At 37.6% G+C, this 9,799-nt stretch overlaps 1 long non-coding RNA gene across 1 annotated transcript in view; it reads left to right on the top strand.

The window, feature by feature from the left end:
• The window catches only part of LOC125486649, a 22,833-nt gene extending 16,211 nt beyond the window's left edge, over positions 1-6,622 (top strand). The window contains exon 3 of the long non-coding RNA XR_007265281.1: positions 6,291-6,622. This is a non-coding gene — a long non-coding RNA (uncharacterized LOC125486649). The remainder of the gene's footprint in view (positions 1-6,290) is intronic.
• Positions 6,623-9,799: the final 3,177 nt, after the last annotated feature.

Raw genomic sequence — 9,799 nt, 5'->3', positions numbered from 1 at the left:
TGTGTGTGTGTGTGTGTGTGTGTGTGTGTGTGTGTGTGTGTGTGTGTATGTATATATATATATATATATATGCGCACACACACACCTTCGTGCTTCCTCCCCATCTACTTTTCCTTCAGTTGCTACAATCTACTCTCTGGCATTTCCGGTCGAAATTCTCTGCTGCTACTTCCAAACTCATCTCTTTGACCAAACCCCAAACTCTCAATAAAAACTGAAAGAAACCTCTCAATACTTTCTCACTTTTGACTTGGCATCTGATTCATTTCAGGAAAAAACGTCCCAAGCGGCTTGACTTTGTTGAAAATGCAAGTTGTTGTTGTAATCCATAAGAATATATGCCAAACTTTACTAAATTTGCCATGTATTTTTCTTTAAAGTTTATTTTTTGTTTTTGATTGCATGCTTAAGGGACAATTGAAAGAGGGGAAACTTTTTTGCAGTTTTCAAGCTAATTACCTGGGTATATAACCAGCTAATGAGCGAGTGCATAATCAACGCAAGTCATATGGGTGTATTTGAAGCACATAGAATGATCCAATTTAGAATAAACTAGACCAGAAGAAAAGAAACTGAACCTACTGTTCCTGACTGTATAATATTATAAGCAGTTCAAGCAGCCAGGTTAGTTCAACAACACTCCAATTTACAGTGCCTCGTTCATCATGATGTTAGTTTTCACCTGATCACACCCTTACTTTACTGGTCCTTTTCAATATTGCTAAATTATCAGACATCCAGAACCAAATAAGCAGATATTACCTGCAATTGAATGCTGAGAAGACTAAATCCATTTTTTCTGGTCACTGAATTCTGTTGCTTTGTTCCCTCAATACTGTCTCCATCCCTCTCACTGGCAACTGTCTGAGACCAAGCCAGTTAACTCACAAACTTAAGATAAGCTTGTAATCACACATTTGCCCCATTAGTAAGACCATATATTTCCATCTCTATCACATTGCCCCACTTTACCCCTGTCTCAGCTTATCTGGGGTGGCACAGTGGCTCAGAGATTAGCACTGCTGTCTCACAGTGCCAAGAACCTGGGTTCGATTCCACCCTCGGGCGACTGTCTGAGTGGAGTTTGCACGTTCTCCCCGTGTCTGCGTGGGTTTCCTCCGGGCGTTCCAGTTTCCTCCCATAGTCCAAAGATGTGCAGGCTAGATGGATTGGCCATGCTAAATTGCCCGTAGTGTTCAGGGATGTGTATTTAGGCAGGTTATAGGGGGATGGGTCGGTGTGGACTTGTTGGGCCGAAGAGCCTGTTTCCACACTATAGGGATTCTATGATCTGATGCTGTAATCCTCATTGATATCTTTTGTTCCCTTGACACTTGACCATTCCAATGCCCTCTTGGATGGTGTCCCACTGTATACCCTCCATAGACTTGATGTTATTCAAATTCCTCTATCACCCTTGTGCTCACAAACATCATCTATTCCGGGTCCAGCAATATCTTGATTTTAAAATTCTCTGTAGCTATGCCCTTTCCAACCTCTAATCTTTACCAGCTTTGCAACCCTCTATGTTAACTTCTAACCTTAAGCATCCCAGATTTTACTTGCTGCACCTTTGACAGCCGTGCTTTTAGATGTTTAGGCCTAAAACCTCTGGAATTTCTTCCCTAAAACACGTTGCCTCTCTGTCTCTCTCTGAAAGCTTCATCTATGACAAAACCTTTGCATGTTCTAGGAATTGAGCCAGTGACAATGAAGGAATGATATTTTTCCCTGAAATCAAGTTGGTGTGTCTCATAAGGGAGATCGTAGGCTGTGTCATGTATACACTCCCATAAGTGATGGCTGATGAGCTCTGATGTGGCACCTCACTCCAGGGCACTAAACTCATGGACAATTAACTGTTCCATGGCAAGGCATGCCACAACATGTTGACATATTAATAAGTTACATTATATGTAGAATTTTACAAAGGAAATAATATTCTCTGGAGCATGCAAAAAAATGACACACTCAGGGATAGACATTACATTTATCATAATTTAGCTAAGTACAGAGAAACATAGAATTGATTCACATTAAAAGAACCAAATGCTGCTCTCGATCAACATGTATCCATCGCTCGTGGACATCAAGGTGATAACATTGTGAGTTTGCAAGGTGTTGAGGAGGGAGGCTTGGTGAATTGCTGTTTGACCCATTATGTTTGTGTTATCCCTTGTTAGACCAATCCTAATGTCCAATGCTTCGCCATTCACGTGAGGTTCATTTCCTTCCATTGATTATCTAAGTATGATGCTCTGAACATGTCTACAACAAAGATACTAACATTTCATGAATAGCGTACTATCCACAAATGGGGTGAATATGGACTTCAGAAACTTCTTTGGACTATCTGTATGTTAGAATCCCTCATTTTGCAATGACCAAATAATTTTTAAAAAATGAAGGCTGTGTCTTACGTTTAAAAAAAATCTTCAAAGCAAATATATTATTATTATTAATTGTTACTTAGTTAGATATGTGTCTGATTGACAGTGTGCACTTTCTAGAATGAATCAAAAACGTTCTAAGAGACTAACCCCAAAAAAAACCCCAAAAAGGTCAATACTGGATAAATCTTTATCAAATGAATTATATTGAAGATAAAGTAAATATTTTTAAGTACCTCTTGAATATGGTATTAAAATTTCATGATTTGTAATGTTTTCATTGGATTTGCATTATTGTGAATTTTGAAAGCAGATTGCATAAATTAAATTAAAATCTCTTGAATACCAACGTTTGTAGTTTATATTTGATTTGTAAAATATCCATGAAGAGTGCGGGCAAAAAAACAGAAAGCTTTGTAATGATGAAAATACAAATATGAATTACCCTTCCAGGATTGAGTATTGTTTACTCAATACATAAACATTGATCTCCATTTGAATCTTAAAGTTATTGTATACTTTGCAAACAATGTTAATGATGTTTATTGTAAAAACACAACCTGTTTGTATTGAAGTCTGCTATCGAATATTTCACGGAAGTGTTAAATCGTTTAAGATAACAGCTCTTTTAAAGTAACTGGAAAATACTTTGACAGAGCATCAAATGTTTGTGAATGACATTGCTCAGAATAAGCTCCAGCCTGTGTCTTTGTTGTGAAGATTGAAGCTGATAATGGATTGAATGCACACACCCATCTATCTTCAGTTGACGTATGGGCCCTTAGTGCAACCCTAGGCCAATTGTAGGCTTATCACAAATAAAATTTATTAATTTGTATCCACAGTATTTTATAATTAACTTACCCATTAAATGGAAAGCGACTGTTTTGCTCTTTGCTGATAATTGTTTTAAAAATAAAATAAGTAAACAGTGATGATAAATCCTGGCAAGTTAGTATGCAGATTCAGCTTCCTAATAAACTATTGTGGGCACGTTCTTGGTCTGTAGTGTAATAAATATTCCATCTGCTCTGAAGTATCGGGAGCATAAAGTTTTAACACTGTACTATTGGTCGTCTTTAACATATTATCTTTCCTCTCGATGGTAGTTACTTTTACTTTGTTGTCATAGACTGCTCAGTAGCTTTCCTTCATTCTTGCAGTTCAGATATCCTGTCAGCAGCAAGCTAGAATTGCCATTTGAAATGTACTTCTCTTGTCCAATACGCACTCGGGTCTGAAGACAGCTCTTTGATTCTGTTCTTGCTCATCTGCAGTAAGCTGTCGACTAAGTCCTTTCTCATTGGGATGTTTTTGCTATGTCAGAGATATAATCAGACCTGGTGACGGCTCCTTGGCATATACGTCACAACTGACCTTCATTGTGCTGATAAAGTTGAGATGTAAAGCTTTCCTGACGAGCATTTCATTTAAGTGCCCATATATTTCAGGTACTGTATGTTTGAATATTGACACATAGGTCTGGCTATGTCTCATTTCCAGAATTGCTTTGCTTCATATTGTTTGAATTATTCTACATTCTTTCCCAGGCTTGTTTAGTGGGCTTTTTAAAAATGATAATTACAAGGTTCATTCGATTTCCTTGTCTTTCCACATCCATGCATTGCGTTCAACTAAGCAGTGGAGTTATTCGCTGGGATAATTGACTTTGCATTGGCTAATAGGTGCACAGTGTGAGGAACAGTTTGTTTTCTTTGACTTTCCCGTGTCCATGATTCATCTCTTCAGCATTATTGAGCATCTGGGATAATTGTGGAAACCTAATGTAAACCAGCTTTAATAAAAATCAGAAGCAAAATACTGTACACTTGGAAATCTGGAATAAACAGAGAATGCAATAAATACAAAGCAGGTCAGTGAGTATTCGTGGGGAGTGAAGCAAAGCTGATGTTTCAGGTTGCTGACTTGTCATCAATTGGATTTTTTGTTTTCTTTGTAACATTATCAGTCAAACTTGTGACCACTACCTCATTTGAGTTCTTTGGTTCAGATGCAACCATCTATTCTTCAGTTGTTCAATGTTTGCAAACCTGTGTCATTATATTTGGACTTTGAATCTCTGCTTACAACTCGCATGCAAAGGAATGTTGGTGATCATGAGTAGCTATTGGTTCTTTTAATGAGACACTGGATACACTGCTATGTTTCTCTGCATTCAGCTAATGAAGATAAATGTAATGTCTATCCCTAAGTGTGTCAATTTTTTGCATGCTCCAGGGAATATTATTTCCATTGTAAAATTCTATGCATAATGTAATTTATTAATGATGTCCGCATGATGTGACATGCTTTGCCATGGAGCAGTTAATTGTCTGTGGGTTTGGTCCCCTGGAGTGAGTGGGCACATTAGAGCTCATCAGCTATCACTTATGACGGTGCACACTCATTAAATGGATATATAAAACGGAATTGGCAATACATCTTCTGGAACTTCTTGGATAAGTCAATCATATAATATGGCATTAAAATAAGAATGGAAATGTAAAGAGTGTAGCCTGAATTAAGGATTCATACCATTTGCGTTACATCATTCCATCAGTTGGAATATTGTTTTTTTTCTGCATCATAGCTATCAATGTTACACCAAGTTTTGCTGTTTCAAAACCTATTTTCATGGTGACATAATCAGGAATCGTGTTTTATGTACCAGTGAAAATGCAAAATCAACTTGGAAATACTAACGGCATGCAAATTGGGATGAGATTTCACTCAGAATATCTCAGAAATTGACAATTATACACAATTCCAAATTTTCTCTTTTTTCTGTTTTTTGTAATTGTCTTTTCAGTCCCATTTTCAATCACATCACAAATACCAATTATATGATCATTGTCGCATTACTACTTGTTGGAGCTTTCTGTATGAAAAATGGCAGTTGTGTTTCCTACACTATAATAGTAGCTGCTTTTTCGGAGTAATACTTTGGTTGTGACGCACTTTGAACCATCTGCTGGTTGTGAAAAGTGTGATATAAATGTGAGTTTGCTTTGTTGTGAAGATGTTATGAAAACGCTTTCCATGCGTTTGTCAATGTGGTGCTATAAATTGCCAGGAGTTATCTCGGCGTTCAGTTTGGGATTTTAAAGGCAGTGAATATATTTCCATTCATCCTAGTGAGGATGTTTTCTAGGCATGTTTCCTGAGATCAGAAGCTTGCTGTGTGGGTAATGGCTACTTAAAATTTGTCCCATGTGCTGTTGAGAGTTAAAAGTACTAAAATTATAAAGAACTTTTACTTTGAATTGACAGTATGGGAATCTCTGCTACAAGTGATCTGTGGGAATCTTCACAGCAACTATTCACTATCAATATTGCCTTAATTATATGTCTGTTTTCATGCTTTATCACCATTTTTTGGGAGTAAATAAACATTATATTTCTTTTCTATTTGTATTGTATTATCTGCAGAATTGACGTGCTTTATAAAAGAGAAACAATGTGTATGTTCTCCCCATTTTATTGGCTAACTGAGGTTCCACCATATGACACAACATTCTATTGTTAGTTGTTTGTGCTGTACAATTAAAGAGTAAGTACCAGTAATATCCAGATGATTCCTTTGAACTGGCTTGAACTTTTTCACTAAAATACAGCATTTCCTCTTTAGTCTCTTGTGCTGGATGAAATTGTTTGTGATGCAATTCCTTCATTATTCCCTTCCAAGTTGGACAGTACTCGTGAATCTGTCAAGCTTTCAGAATTGATGAAAGGCAGATTCTAATGTATTTTCTTTGAAAATCAAGGATTTATTCAAACTTAAACCTACTGCAGTTCAATCGAGGCAGTGTAAATAGTCATGACTTATAATTTGAAGCTAAGAGGAATGTGTAGACTGATAAAGAATATTTGATTGACAGCCTTGCTTTCTTAATTTCTCAGGTGTTTTAGGAGCCCGAGGTTTCTTTGAGGCATCTTCTGTCATAGCAGTCGGCAACGTTGTGCTTGTTTTTTGACGGACCTAAAAATCAGCAGTCACTTATTTATGACCATGGAAGTGGGCATGCGTATTGTACGCGGTGTAGACTGGAAATGGGGGAACCAGGATGACGGAGAAGGACATGTCGGCACAGTGGTTGAGATTGGTCGTCAAGGCAGTACTACGACTCCAGATAAAACTGTGGTGGTCCAATGGGACTGTGGTACCAGAACAAATTATCGGACAGGTTACCAAGGAGCTTATGACCTGCTTCTCTATGACAATGCACAGATTGGTAAGCTAACAGTTCCTCACTGATTTTATCATTGACATCTGATCAATTTTTATTTTTCACCTGTCTATCTTTAGCCTCTCATTCAGTTCACACATCTGAGAATAGTGCTTCAGATGATATAAGTGCCTTTACAACAACAAAAGCAGAAGTTGCTGGAAAAGCTCAGCAGGTCTGGCAGCATCTGTGAAGGGGAAAAGAAGAGTTAACGTTTCGGGTCCGGTGACCCTTCCTCCGAGGGTCCCAGACCCGAAACATTAACTCTTTTTTTTCCTTCGCAGATGCTGCCAGATCTGGTGAGCTTTTCCAGCAACTTTGTTTTTGTTCCTGATTTACAGCATCCACAGTTCTTTTGGTTTTAAGTGCATTTATTGCTGGACAAGAGGGAAGAAGTGTTGTCTGTCCTTATGTAATGAGATGGCTTGTCAGATTGCTAATAGATGGGATTACACAAACTTGTGATGCTGAAGATATGAATACTTACCTCTTCAGAATTTATAATGAAAATAAGCACAATTTGTGACGTCTTTCATTCCAGTCAGCTCCATTTAAAAGAATAATTAATTAAAGTTTGTTTCCAACAAATAGGAAATGAAAACCAAATTACTTTGCATGCTAGTAAATTGAATAGTTACATGACATATTTCACCATCTTTCAAATTCACGTTGTACTCAATCATCACTTTTGTAAATGAGTATCAACAAAACTGAAAAATGTGTGTGTTTTAAACAGTTAATACTTTCAAGGATATTCTGCGATTTTTAAAAAATTCAATGGAAAATATGTTGACAGATTTTTCCATTCCATGTTCCATATAAGAAATTTATGAATTTTATGGCAATAGGTTTGTTCAGTCTTTTGTCAAGGTCCCACCTCTCTCAATTGTTCTAATAAGGCTCTTAACTCTTCAACACATTCTTATTGACAATTCAATGTATGCTGGAGTTCAGCTGCTGTGTTTAGGATTACTTCAGGTAATGCAGCCAACAGGTTCTATGTTTCGTCACTGTTGGGGTTGAGCATATTAAGTTAATGTTCTCTTAACACTTAATAATTCATCTTAATTACTCTCTCTGCCTCATCCATAATACCATTTTAAATAGTGAACATAAGTCTCTATTTCAGTTTTTAGTGCTTTTCATGTCTATTTAATGTTGTATTCAATAAGACTTTGTTGGTTTTATCCATTCCTGCAAGTTAGATTGTAGTTATTTTATTGACCCACCACATGTAGAGATTGCAGTTTAGAATGTTGAGTGACAGACAGATTATAATGTTTTTCAACTCTCTTAATCCAGAACAGTTTAAATTCTTCAACAAAATAATCCAAACTTGATGAGCTAGAGTAAGTTTGTTGTGAATTCTTAGTAACCCAGTGAGGAAGAAGGATTGCAGTAAAGGGGACAAACCAACCATAGTTAACCAAGGAAGTTAAGGATAGTAAGGATAGCAAAACGCACGCAATGTTGCAGAGTTTAATTATAAGTTGTGGCATTGGGAAAAGTTGCAAAAACCAGCAAAAAATGATTTTTAAAAATTGAGGGAAAAATAAGCTTTGGGAGTAAACTAGTAAGTAATATAAAAATGAAGACTAAGAGCTTCTTTAAATATTTTAAAAAAGGAACAGAGGGGCGAAAGTGAACGTAAGCACCATAGAGGAAGAGGCTGGGTAAGTAATGGGAAGCCAGGAAATGTTAGAGGAGTTGAATAAACAATTTGCATCAGTCTTCTTCATAGCAAAAGATAGGAATAGGATTCCAAATTTAGTAAACAACGAAAGGTCAAAAGCGGAGAAAGAAATAAATACAAAAGTTGTCAGAAAAAATACTAGGGAAATAATGGTGCTACAGGCCAATAAGTCCCCTAGATCTAATGTGTTGCATTCTAGGATATTAAATGCAACTAGGGATGGGCAAGAAATGCTGGCCAGCCAGCGACGCCCACATCCCACAAATGAATAAAAAAAAAGTGGCTACTGAGGCTGTGGATGCACTGGTAATAATCTTCCAGGAATCCTTAGATTTTGGAAAAGTCGTGGATGATTGGCGGTTTTACAATGTTTCACCCCTATTCATAAAGGGAGGGGAACAAAAAATGCAGTATAGTTAGCTTAACATTTGACGTTGGGAAAATGTTAAAGTCAATTATAGGATAGAAGAGCACAGAATAGCTAAGCCTCGGGAAAGTAGCCAACATATTCAAAGACCCCTGCCATCCCTATTACATTCTTAGAATCTCTACAGTGTGGAAACGGGCCCTTCGGCCCAACAAGTCCACACCGACTCTCTGATCATCCCACCCAGACCCACCCCCCTATAACTCACCTAATCTACACGTCCCGGAACACGGTGGGCGATTTAGCATGGCCAATCCACCAAACCTGCACATCTTTTGGACTGTGGGAGGATACCAGAGCACCTGGAGGAAACCCACACGGACACTGGGAGAATGTGCAAACTCCACACAGTCACCCAAGGGTGGAATCGAACCCTGGTCCCTGGCGTTGTGAGGCAACAGTGCTAACCACTGAGCTACCGTGCCGCCCCAAATTATAAGGAATGTAATAACAGGGAATTTATAAATGTGTAATAAAATCAAGCTGAGTCAGCATGGCTTCATTAAGAAGAAAACATGCCGGTTATTTTATGAGAATTAGGAAAATAGCAGGATAGATAAAGGGAACCAGTAGATGTAATATATTTAGATTTCCAAAAGGTGCATGATACAATACTGTATGTAAGGCTGCTTAATAAGATAAGCCTTGGTGTTGAACATAATACATTAGCGTGGCTAGATGATTGACTAAATAATAAGGAAAGGGTGTTGGAATAAGAATTTTCCAGAATGGTGACCTGTAACTGGTGGAGTGCCACAGGGATCAGTGCTGGGACCAAAGTTATTAACAAGATATCAATGACTTGGATGATGGAAGTAAATGTAGTATAGCCAATTTTGACGATGACACAAAGGCAGCTGGGAATACAAGTGGAGAGGATGGTGCAGAGTCTACAGAGGGGAAAAGGCTATGTGAGTGGGAATAAAATGTGGGAAAATTTAAGTTTGTGTATTTTGTCAGGGAGAATGAAAGAGCTGAATATTATTTAAATGGGGAAAGACTGCAGAAAGCTGCAACACTAAGAGATTCAATTTGGGGGTCCTTGTGAGTGAATCTCACATAG

The sequence above is a fragment of the Rhincodon typus genome, chromosome 31, assembly GCF_021869965.1.
Source record: "Rhincodon typus isolate 14 chromosome 31, sRhiTyp1.1, whole genome shotgun sequence".
NCBI classification, from domain to species: domain Eukaryota; kingdom Metazoa; phylum Chordata; class Chondrichthyes; order Orectolobiformes; family Rhincodontidae; genus Rhincodon; species Rhincodon typus.
This window is presented reverse-complemented; position numbering and strand designations above follow the sequence as displayed.